The sequence below is a fragment of the Gallus gallus genome, chromosome 18, assembly GCF_016699485.2.
Source record: "Gallus gallus isolate bGalGal1 chromosome 18, bGalGal1.mat.broiler.GRCg7b, whole genome shotgun sequence".
Classification (NCBI taxonomy): Eukaryota; Metazoa; Chordata; class Aves; order Galliformes; family Phasianidae; genus Gallus; species Gallus gallus.
The window spans coordinates 1,547,136-1,574,540 of NC_052549.1; the positions used below are offsets into that span (position 1 = coordinate 1,547,136).

A 27,405-nucleotide genomic window follows, 5' to 3' on the forward strand; every position below is an offset into this window, starting at 1 on the left:
CAAAACAGCTGTTCTGCTCTGGGAGGAGGCATTCCAGAGAAGGGCTACATTGCTGAGTGCGACAGCACTGAGGAAAAGACAGAAGAGAATGTGGAACTGGTGGGAAAGATTGGGACACTGGAAAGAATGATGAAAAAGGAAAGATGAAACATGGCTGCTCTAGGTAGAGAATAATTCTGAACCCCTAATATGGCTGCCTCATGCCTTCTGTGAGTCCTCACTTGTAGTCACTAAGCACTGGAATAATGCTATCACCTGCAACGGCATTATAAAACATCCTAACTAGATTTCCTGTAGAATATTTTTATGAAAATATAAAATGCAACAATACACAAGCATCTGCTAATAATGCAGTTTATATGTTTTACAGCAGCCTTCCAGTACCTAACGGGCCTACAGGAAAGCTGGGAATGGACCCTTTATCAGGGACTGTAGTGATAGGATAGGTAACAGTTTTGATTAGATGACACAAGAAAGAAATTTTTCCCAACAAGGTTGGTGAGGCTGCCAGGGGTTATGGTTGCCTCATCTCTGGAAGTACTCAAGACCAGTCTGAATGTGGTTTTGAACAGTCTGGTGTGGTGGGAGGTGCTCCTCTCCATGGCAGAGGGTTGGAACTGAATGGTCTTTAAGGTCCCTTCCAACATAGTCCATTCTATGGTTCTATGATTTTATGATACATTGGAGAGCTCAAGAGATGTCCACACCTCCTGCAAGGTTTCTGATTCTTCCATTTCTTACCCAAAGGGACAGCAAACTTCTTGCAGCCAAACCTCAGCCTCTCATGTCTCTGAGCTGTGTCTCTGCCCTGACTTGGATACCCAGATCCATGCGGCTATATGCTGGCTGTCATCTTGACACTTCCCTGCCATGAGGGCAAGCAAGCTGGTAAGCTTTTCGTGGTGGCTCTTTGGAGACAGCTCAGCCCCACTGCCACTGAGCCCCATCACTTGGAAAGTGCACCTGGAGTGAATGTGTGTGTTCTGCTCCTCGGAGATGCATTGTTCATCCCATCTCATCCTACCCATTCACATGAAGCTGCAACCAAGAATCATGGTGTAACACACCCTTCCAATCTCCAAATGCAGGTTTTGGCATGTTCCTGCTCTCCAGACCTAACAATCTTCTTTTTCCTCTGACAGTCCTGAAAGGTTGACTACCATGGCAGGAGCTGCCATACTTGCAACTAGCCCCTCTGTGTGACACAGAGATTCTGCCTAGCTGCAGAGGCAGTTGCACTGGCTGCTGGGAGGAATCTGGCTGTGCCAGAAGCTGTCCTCCAAGCTGAGCTCTTCCAGACCCTGTGGCGTGTGCATTCCTAAAGCTCAGCCTGGCCAGCTATGTTCTGAAGGCAATCTGCTGCTCAGCACAGATTTGGCACTGGCTTTCCGAGGAATAACACCTCCATGCAGGAACTGAGATGTTGACTTTCTGCACTCCCTCATTTGTTTGCAGAGGTGACCCAGAGCTGCACACACCAGTTGCTGTCCACTTATGTTTTCAAGAGCATCAGCCTAGAAGGGTTCCTGACTTAGTGGTGGTTCAGAAGCAACAGTCATCTGACTTCAAAGAGATTTTCATCACTAAATCCTCTTCACCTAGCAGCTGCTAAAGGAATATGGACAGGTGGGTCCTTTGTTTCTTAGAGAGTGAAAAAGTAATCCTGATGAGACAGCACAGACTCACTACTAGAAACTTACTCCCCCGAGCAGACGAAAGCATGCACAGATTGTAGCACTCTTTTCATTTCACTTCGAAGCCCAGAAGACAAACCTGAGAGCGCAATATGGTGAATCTGCCGTGGCAGGGATGGCAGGGATGTCAGAGCCCTGACTTGGAGGTCTCCAGCTGCTGCCTGGGCTGCTCTGGGACTTGGCAAAGGTCTTTTGGAAGCAATATATTAGAAGACTCCAAGTTTACAGAGCAACCTCCTTTCCTGCGGCACTGTAACACAGAAGTACAAGGTGAGGTCTAGGTGATGGCTGGAAAAACTGAGCTCCAGTATTTACCTATGGCCTTTGGCCTCTTCCTTGTCATTGATGGGAAGCTCTCACTTATATGTGCATTTTCAGCTTTTGAGGTCACTTCCATCTTTTGGGGTGCAGAGGAGACCCCACCTGTTTCTCACTAATGCTAGGAATAAGTCTGCGGTTACCCAAGCACAAGTATGAGCAGCCAAAGCTATGGATTTCTACTGGCTACATCTATGGGGCTCAGCAGGAAACTTCTCCCATGAGACACAACTGAGCAGTGGTGCACTACCTTGTGTTCCCTGGGGAAAAGAATGGAACAAAAACTCTTTCAGCACCTCTACTGTCTAATTACCTCAAATGCTTAAATACGGGATTAGATGTTTGCTAGCAAGGATAAAAGTCCAGATGGCCAGTGTTGCACTTCTGAGTACTCCATTTCCTTGTACAGACCCAGATTTACCCTGCTTAAACTGAGCATGTCAATTAGTGTCTAAAATTAGGAGTGCTGCCATGTTGAGTCTTCTTCCTGGTCAACAGCAGAGACAGATCTTTCTAGGGGTAGAATCATGGAACCATCTAGGTTGGAAAAAACCCCTACAATCATCAAGTTCAGCCATCATTCTAACACTACTAAGTCCACCATTAAACCATTTCCCTATGCACCATATCCACACTTCTCTTAAAATACCCTTAGAGATAGACATCACCACTTCCCTGGGCAGCCCCTTCCAATGCCTAACCACCCTTTCCATGAAGAAATTGTTCCTAGTATCCAATCTAAACATTCCCTGACACAACTTGAAGCTATTTCCTCATATCCTAAATAGTCTGGCCTCTGGTACCCAAAAACAAATGCCACTTTGAGTTGCCCAAATTATCACCCTGAAATCAGTTGGGATGGAACAAGACCTCTCTGCCCAGGCAGGGACTCAGTGCCCAGGAGTTGCCTGCTCTGAGATGTGTGTGTTTGTCCATTCCTTTCCAAGGGGAATTGCATATTGTAACAGATCTTCTATCTCTGGATGGTTCTTCCCTGCTGCTTCAGGCAATAAACTTGTCACAAGCCAATCAATACAAAATCTCCAACTGACTACTTTATTTTTCTGGAAGAAGTGGATTCATATCTTGCAGAACAACCATCAGGTCACTCTCTCTCTTAGGATTGTAGCAAGGCAATGTAGACTCAACAGATTCTAAAGATCTAGAACCCCAGCAGAACTCCGGCTGCCCAGGCACTAATATATGCTGGGGCAACCCAGTTGGGAAGCAGCTCCGCAGAAAAGTGGATCCCAGTGGACACCAAGTTGAACATAAACCAGCATTCTGCCCTTACTGCAAAGAAATATTGGTATCCTAGGATGCATTAGGCAAAGTATTGCCAGCAAGTTGAAGGAGATGATCTTTTCCCTCTGCTCAGCAGTACTGAGTTCACACCTGAAGTGCTGCCAGTTCTGGGCCCCCAGTTCAAGAGACACATGGACATACTGGTAAGAGTCCAACAAAAGGTTCCAAAGATGATGAAGAGATTGGAGTCTCTCATATTAAGAATGGCTGAGAGCTGGGACTACTCAGCATGGAGAAGAGAAGGCTCAGTTTGAATCTCATAAATGTCTGTAAGACCTGAAGGGAAGGTGCAAAGAAGGTGGAGCCAGGCTCTTTTCAGTGGTGCACAGTGACAGGATAAGAAGTAAAGGACACAAAATAGAGCACAGGAGATTTTGTCTAAATACCAGGAAACACTTCTGTGCTGTAAGGATGACTGAGCCATTGAACAAGGTGCCCAGAGAGTCTGTAGAGTCTCCCTCCTTAGAGATTGCCAAAAGCTGATGGACATGGGCCTAGGCAATCTACTTGAACGAGGGATTTGCTTCAAACAACCTCCAGAGGCCCCTTCCAACCTCAGCCAGCCTGTAATTCAGGAGATGTCCACCATGTTGATCTGTGCATGGAAGAGGGAACCTTTTATGGACAAGACTGGTGGTAGTTACAGACAAAGAAGATGTCCAGGTCCACCACTGTTCTGCCATGTGCCCTGTTCCTTCACCCCTCTTTGTTCCCTGCTTAAGTTGCACACTTAAGGGACAAAGGCATATCCCATCTACTTTTATACAATGCCTATTAAAAGGAAATTGGCTATGATAGAGGTTTCAAAGCTTGATCTAAGTACCTTTTTCCCTCAGATTCCTGGGTTTCTAGCTAGTTTCTATTGAGACTGTCTGAACTGGAACTTTTCAAATGTTTATAATGTGCCCAAATTTGGGCATCTTTTCTCTAGGATAGTACAAGCACATCTTGACATACACACCACCACCATCTCTGCCAAATGTCTTGTCCTGTTCCATAGCTTTCATGTGCTGGAGCTTCTCAAAATAAAAGTCATATGAATCTAGGAAAATGGGCAAAACCATCTCTTTGTCACTAATCTTATTCTTTGATGCAACTGAAGTGATCTCAGTGCCGTGTTTCAAACAAACTCAGCACAGTGCAGATGCATGTTATGAGGAATCCTGGTCCTGAGTGTTCATTGGTTATTAACAAATGAAGATAGACCTTTGTGATGAGAAGTGACTGGAGCTGCAAAGATTGTTACTCACACTGCTTATCATTAACAACAAGCCACACTTTATTCTTATATTTTAAATCTAAGCTTCAATTGCCTTGAACTTAGATTTTGTTTACTTCAGAAGTACCAATCATTCTGTAAAGGGTGTCACTAATGCCAAAATCCAGGACATTTTGTGTAAGATGATATTGGAGGAATTAAATTGTCAAAACACTGTTTCTTTAACATGGCATGAGACTGCATTTGGTATGCCCAAATCAGTCAAGACAGGCCTTCACCCATAATTGCATTTGCCAGTCCTCTGACCATCCTGCAACGATGTTTTGTTCCTGGAAGACTCTTTCATCTTCCAGCTGGAGCTGGTCCTGACAAACAGAATGACAAACACATGTGCCTTTGCACAGGAGCACCACAGTACTGTTTCCTCTTTGCACATATGGATTCTCCTAAGCACTCTCTGATACCCTCTGAGATGCTCATGCAGATCCACTCTTGCTGTGCTGTTTCTGCTTTGGTTTCCACAACTGAGCCAGCACATGGATGCTGCGAACAAGAATAATTAAGGAAGGTGATCTCTGAGCTTTAATGTTTTAATAGCCCACACTGCAGCTGGTGGATGAGATTTGAATATTTAAAATCTACCCTGCAAGGGGATATGGCATACATCCTGTCTGGGACCAGAAATACCTTTTTTCCCTCACTGTCTACGGGAGCAGACTGAGGCAGGACCTGAGCGTATGGGCCTACCTGGAGTACCATCAAAGGGCACAGGCTTGAATTTCTGGTACATATACAGCATGCAAACATTTCGAGGGTCAAGAATTGTTCAGTGACAGAGATTAATTGCAGATCATAGACAAATTCAAGACAGTCACCACCTGCTCGCAGTCAAATAATAGGAAGATGCAGGCAAAATTGTCATATCTGTTCAATAATTAATTATTGACCTTTTCTACGCCTGAACCCCCGGAGCAATCCCTCTGCCTGCACCACGTAAACACCCTGATGGTCTGTGTAGACTGAGAATGCTGCACCTTTCATTGCTGTTTAGCTCAGCGAGACATGCAATGTTTCAAACTGCCACTAAATGGTTTGCATTTCTGCCCCAATATAAACTTGTTTGAATACAATTCGGCTTTTCATGCTGCACTCTGGATGCCGCAGTGCCCACTGTACCAGGAGCTGCTCTCTGAAGCCACCCGCTGGCATTCTCAGCAGCTGTGTGCAGGGTCTGACACTTCTGAGCCACCTGATTCTCAGCGAGGGCAAAGTGACTGCAGGGGAGATCAATTCTCAGCAGAAGATATTACACACAGCAGTGCCATGACTGGTATTATAGAACCAAGGGACCTTAAGGCTTATTTTGCACTTAATACATTTAAGTTTGTCATTTCATCCCTCCTTTCCTTCCCTTTTCCTTTCCACCTTCGTTTCCTGAGGAGGTATCTTACATTTTCCTGAATCTCATTGTTCCATTGCTTGACCACCCTCTCACCTTTCTGTGCCTCCACCATTAATACCAGACTGTTGCAACTGGTGTTTGCAGCATGGCCACTCAGGTACAGCTGCAGGATGCTCTGGTTGGTGCTGCAGGAGAGAGGAATGCACAGCCTGGGGATGCTCTCCTCTCCGACAATCAGAGATGACCTGTGGACCAATGCGAGTGCCTGCAGCAGAACACCTCCTGCCCAAAGGGTCAAACTGCAAGGTGAAAATGCCTTCTTCACCCAGAGGGAAAGGCACAGAGCTGAGCAGGAGCAGCAACACAGCTTCACAAGCCAACGGGAAAGAGCTGTGAAGGGGTCAGAGGATGAAGATCACCCCCAAATCTGGTCCTACTGAGATAGAGGATTCCCTTAATCCATTAATCCCTTCTCCAGTGCTGTGGTACCATGGGGTCAGTGTACACTTGACATGATTAAAGTACTGCAAGAACAAAACGCTAATAAATAACTTTTATATTCTTCATTTCTTCAGTTGTAACATATATAAGAGAGATAAAACGAGCCCTCTAAGGATCCAGCCTTAGCTCTTATCTTCTGTTTGAACCGTTAAGTGCCAGCTTGGTTATTACTCATGCTCTTGACATTGAAGTTTTCCCTTGAGCAGTAACTCTTGTGCTGAGGTTGCTGTGAGTAATCTCTGGGATTTAGGCAGCTGCATGCTCAGGCAAATACTCACCAACAGAGCTCAGCCCTGATGCCTGCTCGCCTTCCCTCTGCTAAGCCCCACCAGAGCTGGCTTTGACCCATTCCCTCCACTTGCATTTACATAAAGGAATTGGGAGTATCAGTGAAGGAAAGACCTAGAGGGACAAGGACATCTCCATTCGCAGAGCCAGGCCCTACCCTTGACTGCACAGACCAGCAGTGTTCACCAGCCCACAGGGCTGTGGTGACTGGGAGACAATCATCCTTTCTGGCTCGCTGGGATGAGACTCGTTTGGCTTTGGAGTAATCAACAGCAGATTCAGTAGCAGGTTTTCCTGGAAGGCTGGTATCGAGGATGCTTAATTAATACTGTAGGTGCGAGGTTTGTGCACATCAGCCAGGATGTAACCAGCATACAAGGAAAAATGAGATGCTTTTAACAGCTTTTCTGATATTACTCTACAAGGGGGAGCAGCAAGCAGCAGGCTGTGAAGTGAAGCAAATCTCATCTCCTACATTTCATGAAACTGTTGTCTGCATGCAGGAGCCAGTGGGACTCTGACATCCCTACCATGGGCCCAGTTCTTGGTGTTCTTCACCTCACTGAAGATGCTGTAAGCTATGCTTCAGCACTATAGGGCCCCAGAAGGAGATGGAGGCAAGGCAGAAGTGGCTGGTGTACTCTGGGTGTGGATTCTGCAGGGCCACTGAGAATAATGACTTCAGCTCTGTCCCTGCATCCTCTGCTTCCTACTCACTTCAGGAAGACATTGTGTTCCCAGTGTCATTCAGTTCACAGGGACTCATCTCTAGTAAATCGATCTGACCACAGGGAACCAAGAGTCTGCTGTCTGTCAGCTCTGCCAGGGTTGGGTCTGCGACATCCCATCCTGAGGAAGGGAGCCCAGTTTGCCTCCTGAGTGGACACCTGACCCAGGCTATAAAGTGAGACCAATGATCCTCCTAGATGTGCAACGTGATGTATGGGACATAGGGCCAGTGTGTCCTAGCTGACCACATGTCTTGTTGGGCATCTTAGCCCAGCAGAGGGAAAGATTTTGGCATAGGTTTAATAGACCTTAGGGATGGATTGGCTAGTTCAGCTGGAGATATGGGCATCTGTATCCCTCTCTGATCAAGAGAGTCAGCCCAGAGCAGTTTCCTACCCATGTTCATTGGTACAGTAATGCCATTCACAGTACAGGGCACCTCACTGGGCACCTCACTGTGCTGACTTGTGTCTGTGAAGACTGACCTACTGCTTTCTTGTTCAAGAATGGCAATTATATCTATGTCTGCAGTGTTTGCCAATGGTCACCAGATGCTCAGCTAAGGCTACAAGCACCCAGAGGCAATCCTGATCCAAAAGCCAGGGCCTTCCTCAGAGATGCATTCACCTGTTCCTGAATGGTCTGAAACCCACCTGGACACACTTGTTCCTTCCAGCTCTGCTCACTGTCAGACCTGACCTAAGAAAACATGTGAACAAGGATAAACTCTTCCACCTCCAGATTATGCCTTAGTATTTCTGAAAACAGGGGCTGTCCAGTTCCACCCAGTATGACGTGCATCCATGAAGTGAAGCACTGAGGAGTGCTGGCAATGCTGCACAAATGTACTTGTCACAGTGCTGGAGTGAAAAGATACTTTAACTTGTCTTGGTGGAGGACAGAGAGGTTCACAGGCGGGGCTAGGCCTTGGAGGTGGCTCACAAACCCTCTGGTGGTTTAGGAGTTCTGGTGGGTTCCTAAGCTTTTACAACAGCACCCAAATCCAGCACTTCTTGCAGACCTTTGCTAGACTTTTGCCATGCCATGTCTGGGCACAGAGCCTTTGGCATGTGGGAATCCTTAGTTTGGAAGAAATGATGCAGCAACGTGAAGTCCTTCCAAGGAGACATCAAGCCCATCTTCTGTGCATTACCTTTATAACTGCATTAAGGGTTCAGATTTCACCCCCCCCAAGCACACACTCACAGCTTGGTGCAGCAAAACTGCAGCATTGCCTGCAGTTCTGCATGGAATGGGAAAGTGCAACCCACAGCTCTGTGAATCTCCTCTCTGTGGAAGCAATAGGTCTTATCCCCATAGAGCGCAGATTCTGCAGCTTCCCTCCAGCAGCCTACCACATCTTGCAACCAAGACACAAGCCCACACAGTGCCATGACCCTCATGCACACTCCAAAATGAGATCCTGCTCAGGACAAGACTTATCACTGCCTGAACTTCTCCCTTTGGTGAGGACAAAGAATGAGCAGAGAGAGGCAGGTCACAGTGCTCAAGCAGAGCAAGAAGGTGCTCGGTACCCGGTGTGCCTGGTATGATGGGAACCAGAGCAGAACAGAGACCTGCCCAGCCTGGCAGCCACACTTGCCTCTAAAGTAACATCTGATTCAGGAATGTGTGTGAATTTAATACAGAGTATTAGAAATCAATATTCAGCTGCTTCCTCCCCTCCAGCCAGTGAGATCAGGTGCTTCTTTCTGAAAACAGTTCTGAATCAGAGGCTTATTTTTCCAGCCAGAAAAGTGGAGCATGAAAAATCTGTATGCTAAAAAGCTACAATAAAATTGATCTTTCATCCTCAATAGACAGAGCCTGTCTCTGTTGCCTTCCCTTTCTTATCATTTTTGGCAGGAGGTGGTGGGTCCTGCTGACCTCATGTTTCACAGACAGAACAAATGGCTTCTCCAGCAGCTTTCTGCTGGCAGGTTTCCCTTCTGGAGCTTCAATGGGCCCCTTTGCTGTTATGAGATTGGTCCTTGCAGACCCTGTAAGTACTGTCCACGGCAAAACGAACTGCCTTCCCTCTAGACTTTTCACCCTGCCATTGTAAATCCCACTGGCTTTGTGCCAGAGACTACACTAGGCACAACCATAATACAGTCATTTTTCTTCTACATGTTGGAGAAGGAAACAGCAGAAATGCTATTCTTTCAAATAATTTAACAAAATACAGATCCCAGCTCAAGGTAACTCTTTAACCTCTTCAGTGAAAGTCTTCACTCCTGCCAGAACTGTTATCCTGCAGTCTGTCCACATGCAGGGGCTTTTCAGGGAGAAGAGCTCTGCCTCTATGAGAAATCATATCCACTTACGAGTGTGCTGGTTGTGAGCAGCCTGAATAGATGGAGAGACAGCAGCTGTCCCTGGAGAGTTGCTTTTACAGAGATAGGTTGTTTTTTTGGGAAGAGACATCCTTTGGGACAGAGGGAAGCAGTGAAGCTGCTTCACAATGTATTTGTGCTTCTCAGTCCTTCTGGGCTGCAGCAGCACCCTGTAGTGTCCCAGGTGGAGCCTGCTCCCTGTGTGTGATCTCAGTGCTCTAGGATGAGTCTGCAACACACAGACTTGTACACTCGCATGTCTCCTGCTTGCCCCAATGCACACAGCATGAGGACGCATCAGCTGTGGTGAGTCTGTGCCTGAAGAAAGCAGAGCAGAGCGAGCAGCAGGTCTGAGCAACGTCCTCAAATCACTCCAGGAGCATTTCATGTATTGACTGGAGGGCCAGAGAGAGGGATTGAGAGCTCTAAAGTAGACAATGGATGGCCCATAGTGGACTCAAGGGGTGTCAGTTCCCCTAGGAAAGCTATGATTCAGGTTTCCTTAGAGTGACAAAATGATTAAGGTTTTCATCTCCACCTCTGAGGCTGCAAATACAATTTCTTTGCTCCACTGAGATCTGCTGCGATTCAGAACTGATACCAGCCAAGCTCGTGCTGACTCCATCTCTGTACTCACACAGGCAAACAGAAGGCAGGAGAGATTTTTTTGACTCTGTCTTACCACTGCTTTGTAAGCAAGGACTTTCTTCTTGGGATCCTGCAAAAGAGCCACTGGAAGGACCTTTCAGGAGTAAGCAGATTGAAAGTGGAGTAAAAAAGACAATAGGAGCCAGCTTTGGTTTCATCCAAAAGCCTGAAGCGTACAAAGCTGGAAGAACAGCTGCAAAATTCAGATGTGCAGAAACAGAGCCATAAGACATCCGCAGCCAGGCTGCGTGGTGACACCCGGCCTTGTTGGGTTGGGCGGCCGTCTCAGCCCTGCAGGCCTCCGGGGTCTTTGCACCTCAGCACACTTGCCTCTCCAGCTGGATGCCTGGTTTAGAGTCTCCACACTGTGCCTGGACAGTGACAAGTGGCCTTGTTAGATTAACAACGGCTGTCTTAAATGCCACCGACCCTGAGAGCCAATGGTGTTTGCAGAAGACTTGAGCTGAGGTTCAGTCTACACTGCACTGAGGAATATGGAGCAGTCCCAGTGCTGGCTGCTCATCCCCATACTGCCAAGCCTTCCCTGCAGGTTTGCCTCTGCTGTTTGCATCACCACATCAACTCTCTTAGCCCACGCATGATGGCCAAACTCTGAATTTCCTCTGCTTTGTGCCAGGTGCAAATTCCCAGCCACCAGGAATCTCAACATACAGACTGTGGGTTCATCCCATGATGGATGGTGTCCAGTTCAACCACTGAGTCAAACAGATTTTGCTGGTGGGTTCCTGGAGGAAGGAAGTGTTCCTCCTCACACCTCCTGGAGGGCGCAGGCCAGTTTCAGGAAGCTGCCTGCCAGCACAGCCCTGTGGCTATGCTCCATCTCTCAGGCCCTGAGGAGCTCAGTGCACAGACAACAACCTGCTGGGCTTCCATGGGCACCTGCTGCTGGCCACCACGTGCTGCTCTTTGTGGCACAGAGGTGGCACAAAGGTATGTGGCACAGAGGTATTGGGACAAACTGTCCCTGGAGCAGCCCGCACAGTGTGTCAGCAGGTGGCTTTGCCAGTGACAGCATGGTGGTTGCTCATCCCCAGAGCCTCACGTGTCTCTCTCTGCTGACACAGATGTACGGGCAGCAGGCAAGAGCCCTGCGTTTGCAGTGTGGTGCAAAGCTTTACACTGCCCAGAGACACTGCCTGGGCCCTGCAGACAGCAAGGGCTTTTCCAAGGAAAAACAGGACAGGAAAGACCCAGTAATCCCCCGAAAGAAACACCAGCACATTCCTCCAGACAAACAGTTACGTGACAAGCGGCAGAAACGGCTCCCCAAAGCCGATGAAGAACGAGTCGACAAGTACCATGTGTGGAAATTTCAGCTCCAGTTCTGCAGTGCAGGCTATAATCATGTAGGAGGTGTAAGCCAGCCCTGCCAAGAATTCGGGGCTCTGCTCCGGAGAGACGCATGCGCTGTGTGGGTGCACTGTGCCCTCTGCCAGACCTGTGCCTCAGCGCAGGGCTGCGCTCCAAGGGTGCTCCTGGCCCTGCTGCAGAGCAGTGGTGAACTCACTGCATGCTGCAGAGCAGGAGGAGGGTCTTGGGGGCATCACTCCATATCCTGCAGGATTCAGAGCAGCTGTCATGCAGGAGCTGTGTTACTGTGCAGACAGCTGCCTGTGCTCCTGTCCCCCCAGCTCCTCCATGGGACTGGACAGCTGGTGAACACAGATTGTTGTAGGGTCTGGCACAAGTCTGGGAGGTGCTGGGGGATTGCTGGGGTATGCTGGTCCAAGCAACTGCCTGCAACAGCTACTGCATGGGAATAGTCAGACAGCATGTGGGCAGGTGGCATATTGGCATCGGTGCTGCCACAGAGAGCAGAGCTCAGAGATGTCCCACTCCAGGTTCTGCACATGGTAGGCTGACATGCTGATGGGACCTCCACAGCTCAGGCTACAGGCTGAGGCATTTCCAACAATACGGAGAACAAGACAGAAGGTGGCATTCTGCTGCTATATATAACTTGGTCATCTGGAAGTGTGTGGTTGAGTTTAAAAAAGTCTTGGGAGCAGTGATGAGAATGAAGAAGGGATGAGGCTGCTTCCAGGCTGTGGAAAGAAGACTGAGGCAGGAAGGCATCAAGCTTTACAGGCTTGTGAAGGTGATGGTTAAGCTGAATGCAAAACTTTTATTCCCTACCCTCCACCCCTCAAAACACACTGACACCATCCCTGGGGCTGCTCTGCAGTGCGTGAGGGTGCCAAAGAGAAGTGGCCAATGGCAATGCTCTTAGGTCTTGCTGGCAAGGCTGCTCTCTGAAGGTGGAGCTTTTAAATCAACTGGTAAAGTGTGTCTGTTTGCAGCAAGGAGAAATGCAAGGCATGACATGACTGACAGGCGTGAAAATTATTCACAGTGGGAGTTTGGATGAGTGTGTTACTGATGCCACAGACACACACACATCCCACACACATATGGGCACAGCCTGTCTTCCCAACTTCATTAATTATCAGCTCTATTCTCCCAAACTACTTTATACATCAAAGCTTTGAGTCCAACCAAGAGAAGTATCATTAACTCTCAGTAGGCTCAGTGGGGAGAGGAATGGGGCTGGCATAGGAGTGTGACTGTAAACAACCTGGAAAACAGCTCAGGCTGAACAAGAGCAGGTTCCCTGGCTGTCAGCACATCCATCAGCATTTGAGGTCTTCATGCTTTCTGAAAAAAGTGATGTTTCTTGAAGCAGTGGGAGCAAGGACTGCACTCCAGCCCTGGTATCCACAAAAGGGAGTCAAAACAGTGCTCCGGTCTGCAAAACCTCCTAGTGTGTTCTCACCAAGATGCCACAAGCTGTCTTGTAACCTCACATGAGGGTCCACAGACTCTCTGAAAATGTGAGTCCAGCACCTCTTGCCTCTGCCTCTAGAGTCAACTGAGCTGGCTTTCAGTGCCAGTATCCTGGTGCTCTGTATGCGACAGCAGAGAAGGAAGAATTAGGAGTTGGGTGCTGAGCAGTAGTATCTCAGGCAAAAAGCTTTCTTCTTTGTAAAGCCAGTCTGACATCAGTTACCTTCCTCTCACCCTGGTACTTTCTGAATTAAAATTGAAAATCCAAATAAACCTCCTACTCAGAAATGATTTCTGCCACAACAGACGGAAAAATAGCGAATAACAGCATGCAGAGACCTCAGTACCACAGCAACTGAGTTCATCTTCTAGAAAAATGTCACCAAATGTACTGCTTTCCCTCAGTGCAGGGACTGCAGCTCTGCTTGCTGTGTCTCTTTCTGAAATGACAGTCCGGAAAACTTGGCAGCACTTTATTTATGAGAAAGCAGAGGGGAAGCAAGTAGGTCTCTGGGAAGGGCCCCTGAGGGCTGTGTGGGCACTGTGATGGAACTGGAAAAGACCTTGGAGTTGAACCGGGCACTGCGATGGGGCAAGATCTGCCCAGGTCAGGTTCAGTTTCTTTAAGAATATTTCTGTGCACACGTGGTTTTGCTGCTGCTCTACATCTTATGTGGAAGAATTGAGATAAGTGCTGTGATGAGAAGCAGCACCAAAGGAAAGCAAGCAGACAGACAATAAAGAGACTCTTTTTTCTTTCATGAGCCCTCATCCCTTGTGGCAGGTTTATAACAGTTGACTCCAGTGGTGCTGGACATGCAGAGAGCGAGAAAGTCATTACACTTCTGGGAACTGGCAGGGCATGGGAGCATTCACCTAGGATGGGGCCCAAAGTGTTACTTTTCCAGAGCCCTGACTCTTCTGGGTGAATGACTTAGTTTAGATTAAAGGAATCAACAAACCCAAGTACAAGGCATTCTCCGGTGGTAAGACGGCATCAGCTCTGCCTGCACTGCCAGCACGCTTGTGGGAACTTAAAGGAGAAGAAGACAGAAAGCAAAAGCTGGGGGAGTGCAGAGGTCCCAGTTATTGGGCAACGCACTGCGACCCGCAGGGTGCACGGTCAAGAGGAACTTCTTTGCTTTCGAATGCACGCTCTTGTTTTGATAGAGCAGTTACTTTTTTTCCAATAACTATGAAGGAAAAAGAAACTGCTCAGAGATTATCTCTGCAGAGATATGTGGAAAGCAAAGCAGAGCTGTAAAATATCTACAGCTAGGGATCACAATCTGGAAGAAGAAAACAGGAAACATGAAACCAGTGGAAACACAAAGATAAATGATCACTCAGCTAAGGAGAGTTTGAGACAGGGAGATATTTCCTACTAAAGAAAGGAGGTTTTGTGGAAGTGACACCTCACTCTGCACATCAGGAGAAGACTTTTCATCCAAGAATTAGGTGTAAAACATTATTCCCTAACATGGGGAAAATGAATAAAAGGATGAGGTGAGCATTTCAGCTCTGCAGATGATACCATGCTGCATATGGTATGGAGAGCTGGACATATGGGCCAGCTCATGGCTGAACGATGGCAGGTGGTGCTCAGGTCCTATGGCTGTTATTTTACTCTGGAGTGATCTGTGGTCAATGCAGGGCTGCTCCTGCCCACCTCTTCTCTGAGATGAGCTGTGCTTCACAGTGGGATGGGTGATGGGACTGCACTGAGGTTGACTGCTGGGGAAATCAGGGAGGAACCATCACAGCCATCACATTGCTCTGACCACACAGAGTCACAGGAGCTGGGAAAGGGTGGAGATCTCTGGAGGAATAACCATTAACAAAAATTGAAGCCACCTTCCAAACTGAGGCTGTGATTCTCTGCTCAGCTGGACTGAACTCCATGTGTCATTCTGCGCTTGCTTCTTTGACAGCCACGGGAACTTTTCCATTACTCAATCATTCTGCTCTGACAGTTGCACCCAAGCATTCTCAGGCTCTGCAGCTCAAGCCATTGTAACCTTCTTGATCTCAGAAGGGTATTTGGTGAAGGCTGAATGCAGTTACTCTATGGCTATTATGCTCCCTGCCGTACTGGAGCCCCAGCAGCTAGCACTGCTCTGTGCCTCCTGATGGCACAGTCAAAGATGGAGTGGGGAGAGGCTGGGAGAAGTCCTCATCCCCACTGCACTCTGAGACAAAAATCCACTGGCATCAAAGGACTGAGGGCTTCAATTGCTGTTTTCAGGCTGCATTTTGTCTGAGATCCTCTTGGGAGTTTTATCAAAACAACGTCCAAGCAAGCTGCCATGACCCAGGGGATCGGAATGTGGCCCTGGGACAGTCTCCCCAGCACAGCGGCCGTGGGCACAGCACAGCTTTCCCCACTGCAGAAGCAGCTGAGCCTGATGGTCTGCCCTGCGTTTGATCAGACATGATCACAATCCCCAGACAAGCCATCCACACCAATTGCAGTCATGCATAGTACATTCATTCCCATCTGCCTCTTGCTGAAAACATACTGGCCGTGCACATGGCATGCACATACCTGGGACTGGATCCAGCTGTACCAGGGGTGGGAAGACAGCACAAATTTATGTCCCAGAATACATGGTTCCCACCTTGCAGTATCAAAGGTGGGGGTCTTCCAACCACTGGGACATTGCATAAATCCTCACCAGCAGGCTGTGACTCTTGCAGCAGTCCTGTCCCACATGGACGTGGATCTTCAGAAAAGAGCAGACTTTGCAGTGAGTCTTGCTTTGGGATATCTGTTTGATGGTCTGCCTCTCAGACCCCTGACAAAAGCCAGCAAGCTGGATGACTAATCACTGTCAGCTCCAGCTGGCACCAAGAGATCAACCCCACTGAAATTTCTCCTTCCTCAGAATCTGGGTCCATACATGGTTTCTTCTGTGTCTCCAAGCCCAGCTGCCTGCCTCCCTGCCCAGACCCAGAAGATTTGTTTGGGGTTGTGCCTGCATCTGATTTCATATGCACGAAGGTTCCTGCAGGGTCACATGCAAACTGCGGGGGAGAGGCAGCCGAGGAGGGTTCCCCCATCCAGCCTCTTCTAGAGGATTTAGAGCCAAAGATGCTTGTCCTTCCAAAGTGTTTTGCTTTGGTATCTTTTAGGTCTATTTTTTTCTTTACTTGAGCATGTTATTTTAACCTCGTGCCATTATATAATAGTAGAATAATAATGAGTAATAGTACCAGGCTCTTACACTATTTGCGCAGTGTTTCCCTGGGGTTTGATGCATGCTTGCTTTCCTACCCTTGCTCTCTCTGTCAGTCTTCTCCAGCAAGGCAGAGCCTGCCCTCTCTCTGCTCCTCCTGCAGAAGCTGCAGACGGCTCTCCTGCACCTGCGGTGCATTAATCCACATGTACACAGCACAGTGTCCACAAGGTCAGAGGTGCTGAACACTCAGGTGAAGCCAGAGGAGGCAATGATGATGTCTTCTCTGGTTTGGCATGCAGTGAGAGCCATGACAGAACCAAGAAGAGACTTTCATGCCCATACTGCTTTCCTTCCTCAGGGCAGTGGATGTGCAAGGTGTCCCTGCCCCCCACATTCCCGTTCTTTTGTGTCTAGGGTTGGTGCCCCATAGGAGGTGGTAGGCAGCACCTTGAACCCACAAGCCATCGGCTACACCAGACCATCTGCATGCAAGCACAGGGCACCTGGACCTGGTCTCAGTCTCCCTGGCTGTTATCAATGGCCTGCTTTCCGTGGCAAGGAAGGACTTCTATTACACTGTAGGGCATTCCACTTTGCCTTTTTCTTCTCTGGATTGCTCAGATAGATTTGCAGCAAGCTTGGCTCTTTGAGGGGATCACAGCTTCTTTATGCAAGCAACAGGGAGGAAAACTCCCCCCTCCTCCTGGCTATCCTGGCAAACTCATCGCCTAGTCTCAAGGAAGACACCTGATGTCATATAGAGGGAACGCTTCCTTAGCTTCTCAGGCTTGTTCAGCTTTTGCCCATAATTGAACTTACTAATTTTGGCATGAAATCCCAACTAGTAATGGGAAAGTTGGGAAAAACTCAACCCTGAATGCTGACAGGTTTGAAGGCCAAGATTTCTTCCCACCCACATATTTGACAACCCAGGCCGCACACATTCTTGACTGCTGCTAGATGACGTTCCTTCAGCCCTGCCAATGCTCTGGCCAACCTGCTGGTGGTTCCCATCCATCGTCTCCCTTGTTTGATGTTGACCCAGTCTGCAGCTCTCATCTCTTGGCAGCCTCCTGATGGAAGCCGAGGCTTAAAAGTAACCCGAGAGCGCAAAGAGCTCTCCTGGGACTGTACAGTAGGCTGCAGCAGCCTTCCTATCTGCTGGATGCTTTCTATTGCCTACACACTAAGGTGGCATCTTTGTGTGACAACACAGCCGCTGATGCAGCTACTGTTGAAGTGGTTGCAGCTTGGAAAGCTGAGACATGGAAAGTTGTCTCTTACAGACAGCGGGACCTGAAAATCAGCACACGGGTTCATAAAGAATTGGGCTGGGAGCTCCGCCCCATTAATGTTTATTTTTAACAAATGTTGGAATATTGTTCCAAAGGACTGGAAAAGGCCAACAGTGTACAAATATTTACAGAGCATAGAATAAACTGTCAGCCTCTCAGCTTGACATCAGACCCAGACGAAACCATGGCAAGCTGATACAAGGCTGCTCAGAGAGAATTAAAAGCTGTTTCTGCTCTTTGAGCCTGAATTCATTATCCAATTTTGAGGAGTTTGGTCTACAAAGGTAACAACCAACATGCTGACCTCCTATGAAGGCTGAAAGTAAGCAGTATTACGTGCTTAAAAGTCTCATAAAAATATTTCCTCTATTAAGTGGGTTTGAATCTGTCCAACTGTGAGATCCTGAAATGTATCTACTATGAGGGTGTCCTCATCTGATGATGCTGCAGCAGTTTGCATGGGGCTCCTTTGCTCCAGACCCTGCATGCACAACAGGAGCTCTTCATCAGTGAGCTGGGAAACAATATTTGCTCCTGTGGCTTTCAAGTTCAGGAAAGGTGCTGCAGTAAATAAATAAGAGAGTTTAGTAGATGCTGCGGCTGAACTCTGGTAACTGAGGTTTTGATAGCTAGGCATTTCTGACCATGCCTTTTAGTCTTAATGCAGGTAAATCTTACACCTCTGAGAAGGTAGATGAAGATGCCACTGACAGCACACAGGTTTCCTGGAAAGCTGTGACCTTGAAAACGACCCAGGGGTCAATGTTGATGATATTAGCACTAACTGCTGAAGTGATGCTTTGGCTGCATGTAGGAATGCAATTCCGCCTGCAGAAACTGGGTCTGAGAGAAGTGTCAAAGCTATTTGTTAATAACATTTCTAAGACTTTACTGGAAGAGTCTTCCCATTTTTAGCTTCACGGGTTTCTTTCAAGATATTTAAAAATGAGAAGAAAAAAAAAAGATTCAAAAAAGAGCTACGGAGAAGAGCTTGTTTTTAAGGAGCATATTTTGGTGAGAGATGAATGCATTTCTACTAGTTTGACTCATCCGAGAAAAGATGATCCAGTGATAGAATAAAGTTTGTAAGTCTACATGCATATGTATATATATGTGTGTGTATCTATAGCAGGGTGTTGGAACTAGATGATATTAAAGGTCCCTTCCAACCCAAACCATTCCATGATTCCATGATTCTATATATTAAAGAAAAATCTTTGATTTAGTGGAAAAATAAAGAGCAGGGTTTAGTATTTGGTGGTGGAAGTGAGGCAGTGCCATCTACAGTGCAGGTGTTCTGTCCATCACAATCAGCACCTTGGCTTGGGGATGCAGTCATTGGTTCTTTTCCCTGGAGTGTGAGTCGGACCCCACAAAACAGTGCACAGAGACGTTCCTGGGTACGATGTGTGTCATCTGTGGTTGCCTCTGACTTGCAAACAAGCTCTGAAAAGCAACGGTTTGGTATCCTGCCTGTTCCCTGGAACTGTTCTATGACTCTGGAAAGTATCCACAGGATTCATAAACCCTGATGCACTGGACCCCATCAGTGTAAGCTGTTGCCATTACAAAACAGGGCCTGAAGAGGACTGAATTTGCAGGCTATCGTAAGTACTGGATAAAGAGTCCAGGTATGTGACAGCATATTGAATTAAGACTGCGAATTCATCTAATGCTGCAGTATAAAGCAGCAATGGACTTCAATGGAAGAGAGACATGTAAGAGGGAACTTCATCTCAACTAACAATAAACATTTCTTCCATGCCAGCAGCTGCTTACAGGTTGTACCCAAGCATGCAAATCAAACCAACACAGCTTGTCAAAAATAATAGTGGTCCAGGCTGACTGCTGCAATTTGATGCCTTTCAAGTGCTGTGGCAACACAGAGGGCAGGGAAGCAGCTGGATCTTCCCAGCTGGGCATTCCTAGAGAATGACAGCAGCTGGCATTGCATGGAGACAGCACGGTGCCCCTGGCAGACCAGGACATTTCTGATCTCCGGCTGGTAAAAAACAGAAGATTGGAAATGATCTTGGAGGCCCCTTCACATGGCAGTGTTTGTGCTGAATAAATGCTTTGGGACATCAGTTATCTTGTCGTCAAATAGCAGAATGATCACTGGAATGTTTTCAGTTTCAAGCATGCAAAATAAATGCTTCCAAATGAAAAGATCTCTACTTGAGATAGGTACACTGCCTATCTGCCTATCTTTCTACCACGACTCTGGAGAGATGCACAGGAGCTCATTAGACACCGCACTACATGAGGGGCAGCTCACAGTGGGAGTGTGCTGCATTCCCAACACTTCAGCAGGTCCACATGCCAAACCTGTGACAGACATTCAGACCTCACCGTGGCTTTTTCAGCTTCTCATGCACAACAGCAACAGATGACAGGATACAAAATGAGCTCAGTCCTACTGCTTGGTGGCCAGAGCATATGGTAGGAATCTTCTAGAGCCCAACACATAAGGCATTTGGACTCTGAATCCTATTTTCTTCTCACTCTCTTGAGCACCAGGGATTATAGGCTTAGGCAAGTCAGCTGGGGATAACAGAGCTGTGTCCAAGGGCATGAGTAGAAAATGGGGAGGAAAATCTCTCCAAAACCTATTCCTCAACTCCAAAGAAAACATGAAGCAGCAGCATATAGCATCAGTTAATTCTCTTGCCACTGTTTTGGAGACTGCTGTTTACATTAATGTGTTAGCTCACATAACAGAATGTATAGCTCTTGACTCCAGTCTTAAGGACAGGAACCACATACAGCCATGCCGTATTACCCAGAGGAAACGTTCAACAGAAAATGGCCCTTGGGATGCCCTGCAATTGCAGATGCACCTGGCAGAGCTCCTGCTCTGGGGTGTTTGATGAGACAGCAGGCACACCCAGACTGCCCTATTAGAAGGCACCAGTTGTCCATGGAGCAGTGGGCAGAGCAGGACCTCCCATTCTGTGCCCAAGCATTCCTCAAGTTCTTCATCTCCAAATCCAAAGTGTGGTGAAGCCCCAGGACAAGGCCTTAGCAGCATCATGCCAGACTCATGCCACCCAACACCCCTGAGACACATCATTTTGGGGGAAAGGACACGGTCACCATTTCCAAGGGGAAAGGAGCTGAAGTACAGCAACAAGCAACCACCTCAGAAGGCTCCTTTATTACCAGAGCGAAGCTGCCTTTACAACACCCAAAGTAGCAAACTGTTATTACAGGCTATAGAAAAAGGAGATCTCTGTCCCAGCTGCACTTAAATATTCCTCTGCCTTCTGCTGAGCCATTAGAACTGTACCCCATGTCAGTGAGCACTAAGGCAGCCCAACACTGTCTGGCCCAACCACTCTCTGGCCCATCACGTGCCACTCCAGGAGAAGCAGCAGTAAGCATCACCATCCACAACAGGCACATCTTCACTGAGGCTGACAACTCAGTTTTCCTACTCACAAGTATCGCAGCTCCCTCTAGAAACTGCCATCTGAGTTCAATTTCCCAAAGCATCGAGAATTCTAACGTCAAGCAACAATCTACTGGAAGATGCCCTAGATCCTTCTTTGCATAGGAGAGAAAAGGCTACTCAAAAACTAACACCAGCTGCCATACTGCCAGATGCCTGTTTGAAACCCATGGACATGACTTACATGAGCCTGGTGCCACAGCTAGAAATCATTTGTTCTGATGCAGAGAATTACAGACGTGAGAGAGGCCTCTTGGTCAACATTCTTTGAGGTTTTCATTTTCTGCTATCACACTGATAGGGACAAAGATGTGAGACATCTGTGACAGTGGTGGAGTTGCTGTGAGATAGCGTTAAGGGCTTCCAAACAGTGTTAAAGTTCTGTCTTCTGGAAGGCTGATAGAGGAGCTGGAGGTACCCTTCTGCCAAGTGAGGATATATCCAGATGTGAAGGTGTCACACAAGAGCTGCAGCAGTAAAATCACAGTCAACTCTGAGTGGCACACTAAGGTAGCTTAAACTTGAATGAAGATCAGATCCAGGATTCTTCAGGATGCTTAAGTTTTGGATTTGGGATGCTATGGGAATTATAACACATTGGCTGTGGACACCATGAGGAATGAGGATCACATCCACCACCACTGTCATCACATCACCCCTACAGATCTTGTACTGACTCATAGTTCAATTCTTTTCCTTCCTGTTCTATTCCTTCACCTTCTCTGCTGCCACAACCACAGCACTGGGGTAGCAGTTCACTGTTCTCCCAGAAATCTGCCTTAGTTGCTTCCCCTTCTCTGCTGCCCCTGGCCAAGATGCCTCCTGTACCTCTGGCCTTGAACTCCCTTTCATGCTCCCATGTCCTTTTCCTGGGATGAAAAAAAGGCCAAAAGTTTTCCATCTCAAGAGGGAAACAAATGTCACGAAAGGTTTCTTAAAATATCATCTCTCGCTGGAAAAGTGTGAGTTTGCTAATTAGAAAAGACATGTCAGGGCCTCATGGTGTTTGAGTCAGGATGGACTACAGCCAAGGACTTTCACCATGCATCAGCTCAACTCCTAGGGAAGACCTCATGGAGCATTATGGGGGATGTAGTGCAAATTGGGAAGGCTGGTCCACGCAGGAGGACCTGAGGACAGGAGTCTCCAGAACTACAGACCCAGTGAGTCACCCCAGCAGCATCCCTGGGTCGAACAACCTGACTTTTTGCCAGCCTCCCACTGAAATATTGTGGGCTGTGATGTTTCACTAGAAAGTAAATATATTTTTTTCCTAGAGAAAAAGCCTTATTTATGAGAAGCTTTGGGCGCTGCTGTAACTCCCCATGTGACTGGGGCTGTGCAACCCTGGTCCCAGTAGTTTCTGAAGACCATGTGTTGGTTGTGATGCTTCCCTGTCTCTGCCTTCCTGCAGGGCTCCCTTTATGAGCCTGGAGGTACAAGAACTTTCAGATGCAGCTTTCCACCATGACAAGGATACTAAGGGACTTCCTTTTACCCTCCCTGGGAGCTGCTTGGAATCCAGCCTCTTAAAGGCACTGCCCATTAGCAACGGGCTTTGTTATCAAGCAAGGCTAATTGCTGACACCATTCCCCATTCATAAGCACTCAGCTTTGCAGAAAACCAGGAAAGCTCTTACCCACAGCACTAATTCCTTTGATGATAAAGGTTCTGGATGTGCCATATCAGCCCTCGACCTGCCTACGCCAGGAAGCCTTTATTTAGCATCAACATTTATCATTGCTAAACGTATAAATAATACCATTAGCCACTCCGAGCAGTGATAAAATTAGCACTGTAAACAGAGAAAGTGAGTGACCTTAGTGGAGAACCATTGTTGATTTTGACCCAACACCTACCAGTATGATTAGTCACAGCAGAACTGCTCAAGGAAAGGGGCCATTGGGGCTTGTTTGGAAATTAGAGACTTGCACTGTTTATTTTATGAAACAGATCTAATTCCTGCTGAGTTTCTCTGTAAGCACCGGGTCACGGCCCCACCTCCGCTCCTCCGGACTCAGCGGCTCCCCAGGGGCTCATGAGCCGTGCCTGGCTGCTGCAAGCAGCACTCCTGTAAGCTAAGCTCTCATCCGGGCTGGTGGAAGGGATGCTGTCCTGCCTGTCCTGTCCATCCTGCCCGGCCCGGCCCAGAGCTGGGGCAGGAGGTGCCACACAGTCACAAGGAATTGAAGCAATTCTAATGGCTTCCTCCTCTTCACAGCCTGGCGATTTTCCACCCTGAGGAGATGTATCTGGGGGAGGGTACGACTCCTGGCCACGCAGATGGTCACACATCCCTTTGAGGGAAGCCGGGTCTGATGGACTAGTAAAGACTGCAGCACAGACAGCTATTCCAGCTGAAAATGCTGCCGTAACAGCAGTGGAGCTGGATACTCATGCAATTAGAAGTCAGCATATGCTGGTTACAGTTTACAGTTCCTTGTGTAAAGGCTGGGCTTTTAACAGCAGTTTTAATAGGGAGCTCTCAAGGCTTCACCTGGGCTTCAATAACTGTGCTGCTTTGAAAAGGTTGCCCAAGCATAGCTGTGGTAAATCAGGATGAAATACTGAAAAGCCCTTCTTAAAACTTTCCTAAAGGTGGCTGAGAGTCCCATCATGTGGAAGGTCTCAAAAGACCTGCCAGTCCCTCTCACTGGGAACAGTTTTGGTTCCAAGGGCCTTCTGAGCATTAAGCTCCTGGAAAGATACACTCTCCAGTTGCAGAAGAGACTTCATTACCCCCTGAGGCATCCTTCAGCTCAGGGAACATGATTCACCACTCCCAGAGAGGTTACATCCAGGCAGGCAGAAATCACGCTCACACCAAGCAGCAGGTTCCACAAGGCCACCTGCTAATCTCAACAGCAAGCCTGGCTTCAGAAGCTGAACAAAATCACAGCACCCTTTTTTTTTTTTTTTTTTTCCACCTTTGAATCTTTGGGTCATATTTATTTTTCCAGTCACCAGCATTAAACAGCATCACCTCGGGCTTAGCGCTGTGTCCTGGGCTCTGTGTTTGTCTGTCCTGCAGGTGGGGAGTAACCCAGCACATGAGACACCACCGGAGCTCTGTCCTCTGAGATATCCCTCTCCCTGTTTTTCTCACTCTCCCACAAACTGCTGGCGGGTGACAACTTGCACATTTAGTACATGTTGTAAATCACAGTCTTTTCATCCAGATTTGTCATTTGAACATGAAGTGTGACGTGCTGTACTCTTTCAGATTGGATGGGGCTGGTGTACACAACACTGGGTCAAAAGAAAGAGACAAACTGTTATGCAGTCAGTGTTGCACTGGACAAACTGCCCGAATTATCAACGCGGCTGAGCAGAGCAGTTCCCTGCAAATACTGAAGCCCATGCAAAGTGTTGACTGTGCCATAGAAGCAAAGAAATGTTGGCTGGAGGGACCTCAGGAGGTAGCCTGGTCCAAACTCCTCATTGAGCTAGTCAGAAAATGGCTGATTTGGGAAGTTTGGAACTAAAAAAGAGCAATGTCTTTCCAAAAAAGCTGTCACGGATCTGTTACTTTATTTACTGTAATTTAATTAGCCGATCATTAGGTTAATTTGATGATCTGATGTAGAATAAGATGCACTGGAACGAGTCACCCAGGGCTGTGGGAGGAGTTCCCCACCATTGCCAACTCAAAAACCAGTACAAAACAATTGCTGGAAATACGTGCTCCATAAGCCTTCACTTGGGGAAGCACTCTGGCCTGCTCTGTGCAGTAAGACAAGCCAGATGACATTCCTTCTTGGCCTAACCAGCAATGACTACAAGCCTCTTTTCCAGCCATCCTTCTGGCTTCACTACCTCATTCTGTCCATAATACCACGTTAAATGGGCACTGGTGATGTCTGATGGTCCTCTGCCCTGCCATTAATATTGAGAGATATCCCACATTCAGTCAAGGAGAGAGCAATCTTGCAAACTTCATGCAGGGCGCTCATATTATCCTACTACCTTAGAAAAAGAACGTGGCTGGGTTTGGAAATGAACTGATTTCCGTGCAGGAACTGCCATGCCACGAGCAAGGTGGGTCCCCAGACTTCAGTGATAGGGAATGTAGAGCTTGTCCAGCTCCGTAAGAACAACAGAATCTCAACGAGAAAAAACAGTGAGGAATGAGAGGGAAAATACACGGATACACAGCTCAGGGTGCCCCTACTTCTGCAGCCAGCCTCCTCCTGCCCTTCCCTCACACAGCGCCTTCCCACAGAGCTGCCCCACACCCTCCAGCCTGCCTGTTCCCCATCCAGACACAGTGCTTCACCTCACCCAGTGTCCGGGCACACTCTGCTATGGCTCGTCCTGGATCTTGCTGATGTGTTTGCCTTCCCCTCCTACCACTGGCTGCCGGGAGGTGGTGGGGAAGACGTGTGTCCTAATTGTAAGCACATGCCTGCCAGCCCTGCTCGCAGCCTGACGGTCAGAGCTGTCTCAGGAAATGTAAGTGAGCTCTGACGCGTGTCTGTGCCATGTTCGTTTTCCTGTTGTGCTGCTGATCGGCGTGTTCGACCCAAAGTAAACAATACCTATGCCATGCGCTACAGAGCGCTTTCCTGCTTGCAAGTGCCAGGTGCTGGCAGGCGCAGCGTGCAGGAAGGCTGCAGAGCCTCAGCAGAGCCGGCAGACTGGCAGGTCCCAGCCTGCGAACGCAGCTTGCAGTGAGCAGCAGAATCCTCAGGAGGGAGAGCAAACCGCTTTCTCACTCTTTTTTCACTCTTTCCCAATTGTTTGCTGCCTGGGTTCCCATCACTGCCACTCTCGGCTCTCATGTTCACCATCTCTCCAGGGCCTTCCCTGGGTTTGGATCTCCTTCCTAAGCCTGACAAGCTGGGATGAACGTTCCCACCATCCCATGCTGGCCACAGCCTCCCACATTCAGTGCCACCCGGGGTTTCCTTTTCTTCCTTTCATGGGCTGTTCCCTACCAACAGGGACAGTCTGCATCACCTCCACACACGGACCACAACACGGGGCTGTGCTCTGGGATGGTCACACATGGTGCCTTGCCAGGTTGTGCCAGGTTGAGAAAGGGTAGCAAACCCCCCTTGGCTTGAAAATGGGCCTGCAGCAGCTGGATGGACACACAGTGGGAAACTCTGGAGGGGAAAAAGAAAGAGGAAAGGGTGTAATGGTATGGACACCTGAGAGAAAGGAGGCAGCAGGAGAGAGGATCCAGGCACCCCTCTCCAAGACTCAAGGTTGGCATGAAGATGGTGCCAGTGGGCAGCAGAAGGATCCGGTGGCACTCACAGAACAGAAGTGGGGCTGAGAAGAGTCTCTGGTTGTGGATGATGCATCCAGAGGCTGCAGGGTGCAAGACCCAACGCTGTTTATGAGCAGCAGCAACATCGCCTGCCTCCCTACATCAAGCAACACCTCGTGCCTGTCAGCACCCTGATGGAGATCTCTGTGATGTTCAGGCCAGTGCCTGAAGCCCTTGCCTGCAGTGAGGGTCCCCAATGACATTGCCTGGGGCACCCATATCCTACAACAGCCTCTATTGGTGGTGGGCCCGCGGCTACCAGCCCACCAGGCCTGGGGCTCAGCTGTGCTGATGAGAATCTCACAGAGCTGCCAGTTGCATTCCAGCTCATTATGTTTTAATTTAGTCAATCCATAGGCTGCCTATTGTGAGGATATCAGCACTGAGGAGTAAAATCCAAATCCAGAACATTGCAAAAGAACCAAACTGCCAAAATGCAGAGACAGGGAGACAAAGTAAATCTGTCACGAGGCAGTCCTGACAGACCTCCCACCCCGAGAGGAGCCAGTTCCCAATTAGAACAAAGAACTTGGGCAAAGAGGAGGAACAGATTCAAAAACAAATGAAAGGGACCAAAAATGGTCAAGAGAAGGGCAGTGGAAACACTCAGGTCAGCGCTGTGCCATGTCGCATGGAGGGGGTCTGCCTGGCACTGACCTACACCGGCCCAGCCATGGCATATGGGGATGCTGCTCTGGGCCACAGCCAGGGTGAGGGGAGCAGGCGGGGTGCTGGGCACGAGGGGTGGCAATGAGAGCACGTGGAGGCGAGCCCAGGGACCTGCACAGCTTCTGGGAGAGACGTGAGGTTGGGAGGAATGGGCAGGCAGGGCACAGCAAGGAGCCAGAGCCCCTCCTAGGGCAGCACTGCTGTCCCTGTACCCATTCCAAGCTGCATTTTGTCCCCACGGGGCTCTGAATTCACGGCCAGCAAACAGCAATCCATCAGTTGGCAGAGAA

The 27,405-nt window shown here is 48.3% G+C and overlaps 1 protein-coding gene across 14 annotated transcripts in view; it reads right to left on the bottom strand.

Annotated features, from left to right (window-relative positions):
- The window catches only part of MYOCD (myocardin), a 221,325-nt gene that overhangs the window by 121,877 nt on the left and 72,043 nt on the right, over positions 1-27,405 (bottom strand). Inside the window, exon 1 of one of the 14 annotated variants that reach the window (XM_040649529.2) lies at positions 15,791-16,042. The exons of the other annotated variants lie outside the window; for them this stretch is intronic. The gene's annotated coding sequence lies outside the window, so the exon portion shown is untranslated. Of the gene's footprint in view, positions 1-15,790; positions 16,043-27,405 lie in introns of those variants that run through there. 14 annotated transcript variants of the gene reach the window in all.